The sequence below is a fragment of the Harpia harpyja genome, chromosome 1, assembly GCF_026419915.1.
Source record: "Harpia harpyja isolate bHarHar1 chromosome 1, bHarHar1 primary haplotype, whole genome shotgun sequence".
In the NCBI taxonomy this organism is placed as follows: domain Eukaryota; kingdom Metazoa; phylum Chordata; class Aves; order Accipitriformes; family Accipitridae; genus Harpia; species Harpia harpyja.
In genome coordinates, this window is record NC_068940.1 from 76,949,953 (window position 1) to 76,964,259 (window position 14,307).

The following is a 14,307-nucleotide window of genomic DNA, read 5'->3' on the forward strand; positions in this document are numbered from 1 at the left end:
GTAACTACTCACTGTACTTCAGTGTTTTTTGATCCATGTTTAGAAACTTGAGGCTCAAATATACTGGGACTGAATTCTTTCCCTGGGAGGAAAAGAATCTCTTGAAATCAGTGTTTTAAAAGGAAAGCAGTATATTAAACATGGGAGACTAAAGCCAAGTACTCATCATGTGCTACTATGAAGCTGCCATTTGGAAAGATATTCATAAGGTTCACTACTGGATCAGAATTTACAGGCTAATGTGTGTGATACTACGCCTCTAGAACATATTTTTCCAAAGTTATAGGAAAATTTTTGTTTCTTTTAGTTTTGTGTGCATATAAAGAGAGATGAATGGATTTTTTTAGTAGATCAAGAGCTTATTAAGGATCACCAAAACTATATCACACTGAAATTTTAGTTGTGAATGACTTTATATCACTTAATGTATGGTAGAAGTATGTATTTATTGCATTATATAACATAAAAATATATTTTACTTGTACACTTGAAGCTCATCTAAATACTCAAACTCTTTTGTTAAACAAAAAGCTGGAGTGTTAATGAGTTTTGGAAATGCACTTATTCAAAAGAGTTAAATGTCTTTTACTGTGTTGAGTAGAAGCTAATTTACAGACAGTAGATGCCATATAGTCTGAGGAAACTACTTACAGTGCACTGGGTGAATTAAGGAATTCACCTTTAAGAAACCAAAAGTCTTTATAAACAAAATCGGGCTAGCAAGGTTTTACATGGTTACTAAAATAAAGACGATGCCAACAATTTCTAGCACTTGTGAGTTATGTAAAAATTAAACCCTTTAAATGCAGATTTCAGAAAGGAAGAATGGATGCAGTTACAAAGTAAAGAAAAAACTCTTGGTAAAATGTTTTGTATTTTCATACTTCTGTGGTTTTATTATTATATAAAATTATTAGCAGTATGCTAAATTTAATCTAGATTGCCTGAAACACCCTTCAAAGCTGAAGTCTTTTTAGTGCCATATAGCAACAAAGTGACTTCAGATGGGAATTAATGGTGGTCATAGTTAACCAAACCGTGAGGTTCCCAGCTGACGTTCTAAGGCTAACCTGGGAATGGCCCCCAAGACTTGGTGAAGATGGAAGTTTGGCACCGTTTGTACTGCTTAGAAATCTGCCAGCGTTTCAGGGGAATTTCTTTTGGTCAAGCCAAATTGCCATCAAACACACTGGTAACCTGTCAGTGAAAGTTTGACCGGCTCCCTTGTTCTGTGTCTTGGTAAGCGGGAGGCACCGACATAAAGACATGAATTTTCATGCCATTGCTACTTTGTTCCCTCTTCTTTCTTTTCCGAGTAGATCTGCAAATTCTCACGGGCCCTAGCTTCGTTGTTGCTACCTACAGAGAGATTCCCAAACACGTGCTGGAGGAAAGCGGGGGGGGGGCGGGGGGCACAGGGCAGCATTTCGTGCCCTAAGACTCGTGAAGGTCCCTCAGCAGGGACGGCCAAATGGAGGCTGCCGTGCCGGCCACGGCTGGCAGCTGCTGAAGCGGCTCCTGGACGCGGAGCCGCTCACCGGGCCGGCCTTGCCAGGGGACAGCGACTGTCGCGGACCGGCCGGAGCCGCGGCGGCGGGGGAGCAGCCTCCCCCGGCACCCGTGAGCCGCGGAGCCCGGCGGCGCAGCGCCCGCGCACCTGCGTGGGAGCCGCTCCGCGACCGCCTCCCGCGGCCGCCCGCTCAACCCCGGGCGGCAGGTAGGCGAGGGCGGGCGCCGCGCAGGTGCGCAGGGCGGGCCGCGCTCAGCCCCTCCGCGCCCTCGCGGCTGCGCGGGCGCGGCCGCCGTTACAGCCCCGCTGCCTCGTAGCGGGCGGGAGGGCGACTGGCGGCCCGGCGCGGCCACCGCCGGCGGGGAGAGCGGCTAAACTTTGGGTAAGTGTTGCGCGGGGGCGGGCGCAGCGCAGCGTTTCTGGGCGCTGGGGGGCGGGTGGAGAAGGGGGAGCGGAGCGGTGCGCGGCTCTTGCCGCACCGCCGCTCGGGCGCGGAGCGGGCGCGGGGCCCCGGAGTCGGCGGGCGGCGCCCGGGGGATGCAGCCGCCGGACAACAGGTACCGCAGCTGCGCCGGGGGCGGGAGGGGCTGCGTGCGGGAGTGTGCCTGTGCGTGTCTGTGTGTGTGTGTGTCGCCTGTCCCCTCCCCCCTGCCGCCCGGCCAGAAAGGGGGTGGGAGATGTGCTGGCGCACAGCCGCTTAAAACCGCGCGGCCCGGCGGTGGCTGCCTGTTCCCGGGAGGAGGGCGGCTGCCGGGGTCCGCGCTGCGCCGCGGAGGGCGGCGGGGAGCGGGGCGGAGGGCGGCGGTGGCGGCCCCGCGGGGCTGGGCGGGCTGGGCTGCGGCAGCCGGCGGCGCGGGGGGGGGGGCTGGCGGCGGTGGCGCCGTCGCTGGCGGTCGCCCGGCTGGATGGCCGGTTCCCGCGGCTGCCCAGGGCGCCGGGCTCTCTCGCATCCCAGGGCCGTGCGTTTCCTCCTCCTGCATCGCACTGCAGTAAGTTCGCGAGTCGCTGGGCGGCTAAACTGGTTGCAGTCGCGGAACTGGGGGGGCCGTGTATGTGCGGGTGTGTGTATGGACGCAGCGGAGGGGCTAGGCGGAAAGTTGCAGCTAACCGTGCTGTATTGAATTTGTCACGACTCGCGGCTTTGGTTTCTAGTTAATGCTGGTTCGCCTCCTTGACCTACATCACTTTGCTCAACCCCAGTCGATGTCCTGATGCTGAACGGGCTTTCGTTGATAGCTGGGTTCAGACTGGTGAATTGCTGAAGCATGCACTGTGGGTGCGAGCATCGTGAGTGCAGGAAGCAAAAGGTGCAACTGTAAACTTACGTTTTAGAGGCGGGTCTGCTGAAACTTTGAGTGTTGATGTGACAGACTGCCTGTCTAAGGGTCTTTTCAGGGGAGAATTAAAAATCCTCTACTAATTGACAAAACTTTCGGATGTCTGAAGTCAGTCTAGGTACAGCTTATTCTTGTTTTGTGTGGTCCAGTGTTGGTCTGATTCATTATGTTGAAGAGATTTTTATTTGTCGGGAGTGCGTTGTGAGTATCCTGTTTTTTGAAATGGATGAAGGGTTTTCTCAGAAGATTACTGTATCATAAGTATTTTTTTTCCCTAGCTAAACAAGTAGATTATAGGGTCTTCAGTTAATTCTTCTTTCTATTTGACTGCTTTTCTACAAATTTAGTGAGAACTTTATTAATTTTCAAAAGCGGTTTTATCTGGTTGTTGTAACTTTAGAAAGCAGATGGAATAAGCTTTTAAAATCTGTATCATAAAATAAGAAAGGGAATGCAACGGGATGGGAAAAAACCAGTAATTTTTGCAGAAGAAATAGTTTTTTTTTTTCTTGAGTCACTAAACATTTCTTCTACTCCTCTTTAGGTCAAATGACCTAATGTAGCAAAGTAAATAGTTTTTGTTCTTTGCGCTGACACATATATTAAAATGTCATTACACATTAAAAAAAAAATCCATACCAAGAAACAAATATGTATTCCCAAATGACGGAACTTGTGCTATGCTTTGTGGATAAAATGACAGGAAAGAAGTTCTTTGTTTCTCCCCAAAGTGATAATCTAGTATTGCTCAGAGCCTGAAATGCCTGTCTGGTACAGAATGAAAACAATCATCAAGAAACATGGGGCATCACAAAGCAGTGCTTTCCTTCTGGGGCTTATGTCGGCCCTTGTTCATTTGTCAAGATGGAAGGACTTTGTTGTTTATCATGTCGCGGAAGTCCTGAAACAATTACTCAACAGTCTGAAATGTGCATGGAGTGAAATATTTTATGCTACGAATTTGAAATATTTGGGGCCCAAATCTGTTAATCTAATTTAGGTGCCTGCAAACAACAGCAGTTGCTGCTCTTAAGCAGGTTTAGGAAAAACTACACTTTCTTATGTTTGTTTAGGAAGAAGAAATATGTATGAACTGTTACTTACAAACTGAAGTAATCTTTTGCAAACACCTATAGGTGTCTCAAAATAAAACATTCAAAGAACAGTGCTCAGTAGCAGTGCAAAAATGAACAGGTAAGTTACTTCTGAAGAGTTTATGCAGTTTGAAAGCAACAAAGTTAGTATCTGTTTTGACGAGCACTAGGCATCAGTTTTTTATTTATGAGGAGATTCTGCACCATTTCTGCTCTGGAACAAAATGTCATTCAGGTGACACTTTATGGGACAGGTCTAGGTACCTCTTGCCAATGGAATGAAATCACTGGAACAGGTACGAAGAGAGTGATAAGAGGGTTGTAGGAAACCTGCTAGAGCAGCATTTTGATAAAGCAGAGTGTAAATACACTTGGGAGTAAAGGTAGTAATAGGTCAACACTGGAAAACTTCAAAGTCACTTGGCTGGACTGGACTTATTTTGCTTTGTGCTTGTGAATGGAACCTAGAGAATGAAAGATAATGGGTTGAAGTTACGTTTTATTATTAATAAATATTAACAACATGGATAGATGATACATAATGTTTCATTCTCTTTGAATTGTTATGACCTTAGAATCCTTGTTATGGATTAGGTCATTGATAATTTACGCCTTCTGCACACAATTTTAACAAGTCTTTTAATGCCTAATTATTTCTGATGTTTCCTTGGTTAACGTTAACTTAGTTGTAAAGAATACTTCATGTAATGATATCTGTATTCATAGTGTATGTTCTCATCTTTTGTCATGGTGAGAGTTGCGGACCATTGTGAAAAGCATGTGACGAAATCTTCCCATCTGTATCTAGAACTATGAAAGAGTGGCAACAATCATAAGGTACAGAAAACAGAGCAGGTCTTGTTTTGTAGTTTGGTGTGCAGGAGCAAAAGAATTTCAGCCAGACTTCACCTGGGAAGGAGAAGGTACTTGGGAAAGACGTCTGTGTTAATTTTAAAGTTATGATGTAAAATCTGGGAGACATCAACAGAGTGCAATGCTGTTGAAGAACAGGATGCTGACCTCCTGATATCATTGGTTTTGGATTCCAGCTCCCTACTTCTTGTTGCTATCAAGTAAAGTTTGCAACCTATTTCAGGAGTTGCCAACTGAGCTTTGCGCTACTGTCTCAAACAAAAAATAAATCAATAAAATGTACCAGGCCTTGCTCCGGATATCATTCACAGTTTTTTTTTTTTGTACCTGCGCAGAATGAGTTCTAAGCCTTATTCTGTAGGAATTCTAGCATTTCACAGCCAGTTTAATCAATAGGAGATGATATAAAAGGTTAAAAAAAATTCTTTCTGTGAGAAGAATTCCCCATAAAGAATCTGTTGACCTTCAGTTGTGAGTTTCTTCAGTCAGAGAGCTCTTGTCCATTGTTTCCTGCAGCACTTACAAAATAATTAGTAACAGTAATAGTAGACTTAGGACAATTATTTGTCCATAATTGCAGTTTTTCGTAACAGTATTTTATTAATACTTTTCTCTTTGGGGACTAGCTTTATAGCTGAACCAGCAAATTCACAGTACTGGAGGAAAGCTTAAGAAGTGACATGCTGGGTCTCACTGAAAAGAATTAGATGTTTGTAGTTATTTTTGATACCTTGTCTATAAGAGTGGAAAAAGTTATAAATTTGGGCTTTGAAACAGGTATCATCGGTTTGTCAGCCTGACCTAGTTTTCATTACGCTAATGATGCTCTTACTATGGATACAAATGATCCGATGCAGGTAAGGGATTTAGGCCAATTTAGGAAGTTGAGAAGTAAATTTTTATTTATTTATTTATTTGAAATTGGGATGAGTAACTGTCCCCAAACACCCAGTACAACAGCTTTACGCAATCTAGAACACATTTTCCTTTTTTAATTGTTTCTGAAGAAAACAGAAGATTTCTCTGAATAACGTTTGCAGAAGTTTAGCCCTGAGGGGATATAGTCTTGTTTAGCTAGTTTGCCACAAGTTTAAAAGCTTAACAAATGTAAGTATTTGGAGGCTGTTTGATTATTTCTTGTCCAACCTCTTAATACCAGTTTGGAATGTAAATGTACAACTCTGACACTATTTTGCTGCCCTAAACTATTTAAAAAAAAAAATAAATAAAGAAAAGCAAACTTGCAAACACATTTGTCAATTCAGTGTTACTAATTGGACTTCTAATTGCTGGGACAGATTAACTTTTTATTTTTAGATTGTTTGTTGTTTACAATAACAATGAATAGAATGACCTCTAGATACTTCTTTCTTGTCTGTTAATGATTTTAATTTTCAGGAATGGACCTTTTATATATGCTGGTAGAAATCTTTAGTTAATGCAAATGCCATAATTTCTTTTTTTTTTTTTTTTTTTTTTAGTTTGATTTTCGGCCACATTTTGATAACTTGGTTTGAAATTGTTGTGATTTTTTTCATTAGATGTTCAATGGGATGTCTAGTGCGCAGTAGTAGTAATTAGCAGTTGACTCGCTAGTCCTTACAGTAGGAAGAATCCCAACAGATGCATAATGAAGTTTTCACAGAAGTCATATGTTGCACTGTGTGCATCGAACTCTGTGAGACTTCTGCTGTGGAATAGTACTTTGCTTCCCTTTTGGATTGTCTTGTGGGACATTATGAAGAATTCTAATGTATGGTATTGTGGTGGTTTATTCAGGGAACGTGGAGAACACACACAAATAACAGAACCTTGATCCTTTTTTTCCTTTGTCTTGTGAAATATGTTGTGTAAAGGAAAAGCAACTAGTCAGGTTTATTCTGTTTGGTCTAAATGTGTCTCCAGGTGGATACTTCTGATGCTTACACTGATTCAAGTTTGGAAATTATCTGAAATCAATCCTGAACACTGTTGAAGTACACGTGGCTTTTTCATGCAGTTACATATTTGTATGTTTGTGGTCCTAAATGGTTGACAAGCTAAATTTAAGCAAAAGATAGAATTGGCAAATACTAAGGCAGCTGTATCGGCCCAGGAAAGAATTGTGGATGATGTAAAATCAGCAGGCTTTCCTGTCTTGTCTTCTGAAAGGAAAAGAAGTGGTATCTTCTAAATCTGGTACATGCAAGCTATGGCCTAGGCATAAGCTCTATGAACCACTGCATCACAAGAATCAAGAGTCTGCTGTTTTTTTCTTCTGGAATCTTTTGCCTCTTTAATGGTGGATTTTCTCATGTTTCCTGCATGAATGGTTGTATTCATCAACTGAATGGGAGGTAATATTAGGATAAGTCCAGAAAGATGTTTTTAAGAAGGGAGGAAGGAAAAAAGAAAAAAAAAAAAACCCTAAAAAAGGGAGGTAACAGAATTAATAGCCAAAAAAATTGATATTGAAATAGATTAAAACAGCTGAATGTGTGATTACAGACAGGAATAAATAAGCATGCAAAGCGGAATTTAATGGTTACTGTTATTATTTTCTTCTTTTTTTCCCAAGGTTAGTCTTCAAAGAAAATAATTTTCTAAAGCTTAAGAGAATTTAAGCTAGTGAATTCTGCGAAAAGGTTTTAGGATTAGAAATGTAAAACTTGGATGAAGCTTTTTAATATAGCCAGAATGCTGCTTCCTTGTACTCCCAGAATTTTTTTCTCAAGTTTTTTACTTTGGTTACTTCCTCATATTTTGATAATTTAGTCATCATTTAGAGTTAAAAATTTTGATAATATTCAAAATATACATAAATGGGACTAATCTGTCCTATATTCAGTATGTAAATACCATCTGGTTACCTTCTGTCTCTCCTATTATTGCTAATGGAAACACAAAAGCACCTGCTGGGGGAAATTTTAATTTTAAGATCAGCATCCTATATAGGTCAGTTGAAGTACATTCCGGATGTATCCAGGTCTCTCAATGCATTATAAAGGGTGCCTGGCTGGGATGACTCTTTCACAGTTTAAGGTCTAATTTTAAGGCATCTAGCTTTGGGTGAGATAAATTGTACCCTTGGGTATATTCTCAACTAGAAGCAAAAGTGTAAGGGAGAACTGAACTCCTAAGAATGTATCAAATCTTCTCCATGCATTACTGAAAATAAAGAAGTAGTAAAATAGTCTTAAAAAAAAGTAGTTGCTTAGAATGGGCCACATACCAGAAGTTAAATATCAAAGGACCTATTTTTAAATGTATCTAAATAAACAAGTACTTCGGAGCATTTCCATTTTTCTTCATGTCCTAAAAAAATGGCTATGATATGCTTTTATCAAAAAAGGCTCTGTCTTAATTCCGTATTGCTAGAAAATATTCCAGTAACACTTTTTAATGGAAAATAAAATTATAGAATTTTCTGAAACTCTAGACTTACTTTGAAACCGCGAAGCCTTGCTCAGGAATTTGGTTTTACTTTGTTCTACATGTCTTACAAATTAGAAAAACTTTCATGGCTGTGCCCAGGTTTATCTTCATATGCTGTTGCAAATTTAAAATTGTATAGTAGTACGATGACTTCTGCTCAGGAGGGGCAGTGGGTCATTTTGCCTTTTTTTTACTTTAAAAGCACTCACGAAAAGGTTTGTGCTTAAACAGTCTTACAACTTCTATGTCAAAGAATTCAAACCTTCTAAACAATGTAATCTTTCATATAACAAAGAGATAAAACTTTGTACTGCCCTTTGTTAGGCTTAGCACTGTTGACACAACTGTTTCTTCATAAAAATAAAACGGCTGGAGGAATCCTGGGGAAACCTCCCAGCTTTGAAGCTTAGGTGGTGTTAATCACAGTAGATTACTCTGATAAGAATATTCATTTACTTCCTTTTTAAATTTAAAATGACAAGTGGTTATTTGGTCTTCCTTACGTAGTAAAATACCATATTCAGTTATGAAACTTTTTTGCCTTTGTGAATTCAAAATAATGACTCATAGAAAAGCTTTATATTCTGTCAAAGACTGTTTCCTATAAATAATTTAGGCATCCAGAAACGACAAAAACAGCTTGTGAGGTTACTTGTATGAGTGATCAAGATATTTTTCTACCCTGTGTTACACAGTGCACCAGTATGGTGAGTTTTTTCCATGCCTCTGTTGGTGTTGAGAAAAATGATCTTGATGGATGATCCGGTTCTTGTATCTAGTTGCATCTCTAATGAACAAGAGGAAATTCAAGTCTCTAGTAAGGATTTCTGTGCGTTCTTATTCAGGTCTGATGAGCTGGAGGTCAGTGTAGATCATCTGTCAATGACAGAAGAATTTGTAGAATCATATAAATACACTTTTACAAATAACAGTAACATATTCAATCATATTTCAGTGTAGTTTAATGAGCAGATAGCTGTAGAGGACAGTAATAAGAATATATGAACCATATTAAAGATCTTTTACTTCTGAAGAGCACTCCTTCAGGGTTTAGACCATACTCTCTGTGACCTTATTTCTGTTCAGGACACGTTCCTGATCAACTCTGGTCTCTCAGTGAAGCTTTTTCATTTCAGATCCTACATTCGTGACTCTCAAAATGCTGTCTAGCTAAAGGAAGAGATGACCTACTACCCTTTCGGTATCCTAACGTGATGATGTATTAAGATAGTGAATTCTGCGTGATTAGTCCAGGACCCTAACTAAAAGCATAACCACTGCTATGGGGGTGGAGTAATGCTTTCATTATCTAGAAACCTTGAAAACTTCTGTAATTCATCCTTAATTCATCTACCATCTTAAGATAAAATTAAATTAAAGCATTATTTGCAAATAAAAAATAAACTACTGTGAAGCATGGATTTATAATGACAGTGATTACAGAACTGAAAGATATTCTTGCTTTGTTTACTTGTACTAAAAATTAGATCTAAATCTTCTATGTATCCTGACAAGGTACAACTCCTTAGATTTGCTGTGAGGTCAAGGTCTGATTTGTCTTGCATTATTTACATTCCTGGCCAGCTTTCACTGGAGACCATCACAAGCAGGAAAAGTTTGCCAATTCTTCTACGTATTTCTTGGCACGTTCTGCAGTTTTCATTCAGATTCAAATGCTTCATCCCTTCCCCTTAGAGATTATTAATCTTTAATTTATTCAGGAAAAGTTTCAGCACTCCTCCCCTTGTCTTGTTTACTGCTCTCATTCTGTGGAAATGCAAATATGTGTTCAGCAGAGCAGGTGCCATCTCTTTTAAAAACTATGAGCAAATTATTAACCCATGGAGGAATAAAATGCTGTTCCTTTCCAGGGAAGTTGATACATGTATCCCAATATGAGGTGTACTTGCTGAACCTTGTGTTTTCATATCAACATGTACGTTGTTAACCATGCTTGATATTAACATATGAATATGAATCACATGTGTAGCTCATTATTGCATGTTGATATCAAAATTTATTTTCATCCTGTTTAGGCTGACTGAGTCCCAATTCTATGTTTGAGGGGTGCATTAACACTTACAGAGTTGTATAGAACCTCTATAAATAGACCCTGTATGTCTACTTTCTTTATAGAACCTAAATGTCTTGAACACTTAAAAGCAGTATCTACTACATCTGTTCAAATGTTTTGGGGATATGCAAGAAATGGTAAGGCTGTTTAAAGAGAAATTCCTTGTGAAAAGCACAAAGTTTGGAGAGATTTTAAACTGTTGAAAAATCAAGCACCTGAAGGCAGAATAGCTGTGGTGATGATCTTCAACCTGTGGATGTTGTAGGAGGGAAGATAATACTTAGCCTTACCTTGTCTTCAACAATGTTGTAGTTTCTGCAGATTTAACACAAATTTCACTGAATATTTCTTTTTGTGGTTAACCTAATTGAATTGAAGAAGGGAAGGGAAAGAAAGACAGTTCATGTGAGCATATCCTTTCTGTCTTATTACTTTAAATGCCCCATAATACCCTTAAATACCTTAAAATGGATGTAAACAGCCTAATGTGAAGACCTTAAATATTGTTGTTAAGCTTTTCATGGAGAAGAATCATACATATGGTAGATAGGTTCTTCTGAAGAGTTGATAATGCAGATTCCATTCCTCAGTAGAGCCGCAGTGGGATTCTGTAAATGCCTGCAAGCACAACTAGAACTTAAAGGGATGTTTTGCATTAGTTATTATGTAGTTATTTTTTAAAACTATGCATATTGCCTGTAAAACCTGTTGTTTTGTGTGCCCCAACATTTATGGGAAGTATGTGCTGTATGTGTGGCAAGTGAACACACCCAGTACAGTGCGTGGTAACCATTGTAGCATTTACTTTTTTTCAGAGCAAAGTCATTACTACTAGCCAGCTTTGTCTGGACTTTTTATTTCTGTGGAGTCATATTCTGCACATGGTCCTTAAACTTCACTGTGGCTTATTCATATCCATATCGAGACAAGGCAATATTAGCAGGACAGGTGAATGGGATCATTCTTCATCCCGCTTCTTAGAAGCATAAGGATAGTTTTACTGGATCAGACTAGAAGTCTGTCTGGGCTATTATGCTGTCTCCTAACAATGATTACGAAGGGAAGAATATAAGAATAGTCTGAGCATCTCCAGAGCATTACTGCAGGCTCTGAGACTCTATACACGTTTATAATTTTACAGATTTCTGCCATGTCCCATTGCTTCTTTTTGAAGCTAGATGAATTCTAGTATAATCTTTTGTTCCTTATGGGCAGGTTGCTCCATCTTTTTGTGCTTCTCTTTCTCCACTTCTACTCTAATCAATTTGAAAAATCCAAACCCTCTATATGTTATTCAAAATGCAAGTGTACCAGGGTTCTATACAATGGAATAAATTGTTTTATTCTGTGTTCCTTTCTGAATACTTTTTTTTTTGAATGCTGCTGAGCACTGATCTGGTGTTTTCTGATTATAATTCCAAAATTTCATTTCCGAGTGATAACTCATCACTGATGAGCTCACTACTCATCACTTTAAGTGTACAGGTAGGATTTTTTTTTTTTTTCCTATGTGCTACTTTGTATTCATCAAAGCTGAGGCTTGTGAGACCATTCTGGTGGGAAGTGGAGGGGAGCATTAGCAAGCAAGAGAAAGATGAGTCAGGCTATTATGGGATTTAGTGCCTATATTATACCTAAATTCTGTTTCAACTCTCTCAATCTTTTCCTGTATCTGTCCTTAAAAACATTATGGTATCTGTGTTTAAATGTTTCCTTGTTATGGGTATAATAATAAATAGAAGAACGACTTGATCATCCATTGGAAATGGGTTGTTTTTCTTTATGAATAAAAGAAGATAGTAAACTTAAAAATTATTTAAAAGATAAACTTCATACCAGTCTCATAAATCACATCTCTTGGGTAAAATTACTCGTTTAAAGAATCATTAGAAATAGAAGTATGTTTTAAAAAATCTTTTAAAATGGTTTAGCTTTTTTTGTTTTTCTGTGTGTGCTAGTCTTCTAATCATAACCTAATACAAAATAAGATAAAATGGTTAACCTTCTGCTGCAGAATACATAAATACCTTGACTTTGTCCATTTAGAACATGGTTCTGTGTATATAAGTATGTATACATTCTATCTAGTTTTATATTGACTACATGCTGAATGTGCCAGCAAACTTTCATTGTATGTTGGGAACATGATTAAATTTATAGCTGTCAGAAGGTATCTATTACAGTTTAATTACTTAGAGGAATTGAAGTTTTGAGGTGGTAGTTAGAGAAGCAGTTCTCAAACAAGTGACTAACCCTAACTGGGATCACATTAGTGCTGGATGAAGTCCAAAACTTGACAGAAATGTTATTTTTATCTAGATCATATGCCCAACAGTAGTAGAGTGTGTAAGTAAGTGGTACTCTGTGTGTGTATGTATTACTACTAAATAATTGACTGTATATTACAATATTACTATTATTTTAAAAAATCAACATCACCATCTTCATCCTCTTTCAATTGACTAATATAGCAATGGGAACATGGACCTGGAATGGGTCACATGGACCATTGTGTCTAGTCATTTATAGCTTCAGGAAACCATGTCATAGATGCTTCATTCAGGTGGGGTTCACTGAGCATCAGTTTTGCATACCCTTACCACAAGCTGCAGAATGTTTCCCTGCATTCTAAAAAATAACTAAGATTTATAATACAAACCCAAGACATTAAAACATTAATGCTACAAGAACAAAGAGGGAAAAATACTGAGATAATTTTGGTTTAGAATAAAACATAATACTTTGGTTATGTTTGTATGCCTTCTGTGCTCATCTGTGAAGATACTTAAGCAAAGCAGTTACTGTCACAATTTTTTTAAGGTCTGCTATTTTAAATTTAAGTATTGGAGAAGATGGGAACAATATTACCTCTTATTTGAAAGTGTGACTGTTCTCACTGGGAGTCTGTTTCAAAGAACTGTACTTCCGTGAAGTTGATGATCACACTTAATTGAAAAAAATACATTTCCCATAAATTATTCTGTCTGCACTACTTGTCATTATAAATAATGCTTGTAAATAATGGTGCTTATAAATAATATAGTATATAGCCTTGCATTACATCATTTCTTTAATCCTTTTAGCAGGAGTTACAGTTCTGTGACACGTTATATGAATCTAAGTGAAATATTGTCCAGTATTTCATAGGTAGTCTGAAGTAATGAGATAGACTGGTGCCACCCTGTTAGGTGTACAGTATAAAAATTTACATTACCAAGGAATCCAAGCAATTTTAGCTCAGTTAGATATGTATTTAATAATAACCACTGCAATGTTCCGGGCTAGTAAAATTAATGAATAACGATCACTATCAAATGTCAGTGTGTTATTCTGTGGATCTGAACTTGCAAAGGTGAATATGCAATAGTAAATGAGGAAGGCTGATGCTGTTGGACTCCAGTTACTACTTTTTTTTTAAGTTCACTTATTCTGAAAATACTGAGGTAGGCTGAGCAATGTTTCCTATACTTTGAAGTTTTGAAGGAAAAATGATGTATAGTATAAAATCAATGCATCATAATGGTGACTCTTGAGATGTGACCTCTGGTATTGTGGGTATCTTGGCAAAACTTATCAAATTTATTTTTTCTGTATTTCCCCTAAGCTATATTTTTGTTATGGCCCTCATAGCAGACGCATAGAAAGCATATGCAGGCAGCTTCTAACCTACTGATACTCTGAGGGAGTTACGTTAGGATTTAGACCAAGACAAAGTCATGCCTCTCGAACTGCCAATCACCTTCCTTCTGTGTGTGGAGCTGCTGCTGACGTACGTGGGAATTTCACTTGTGTGCAGGTCGTGGTATGTAGTCCCTGAGAGAGGCTTCAGTTAAGTGATGTGTGGTCAGTAACATGCGAATTGGTAGTGAGGTGTATTTGAAATGCCCTGCTGCAGCCATAACTTCATTCATTTTGGAGAACTGAAACAAGATGATGTGTGGATCTAATATTTAATTAGTTTTATAACCTTCAGATCTTTAGGTGATTTTCCTCATTGACTTGCAC

At 38.9% G+C, this 14,307-nt stretch overlaps 1 protein-coding gene across 6 annotated transcripts in view; it reads left to right on the forward strand.

The window, feature by feature from the left end:
* The first annotated feature begins 1,820 nt into the window (after positions 1–1,820).
* DGKB (diacylglycerol kinase beta) overlaps positions 1,821–14,307 on the forward strand; it is a 365,482-nt gene continuing 352,995 nt past the window's right edge. For 4 of the 6 annotated variants that reach the window (XM_052801081.1, XM_052801117.1, XM_052801108.1 and 1 more), the window contains exon 1: positions 2,375–2,499. The gene's annotated coding sequence lies outside the window, so the exon portion shown is untranslated. Of the gene's footprint in view, positions 1,893–2,000; positions 2,068–2,374; positions 2,500–14,307 lie in introns of those variants that run through there. The other 2 variants (XM_052801099.1, XM_052801089.1) reach the window with 2 other exon arrangements.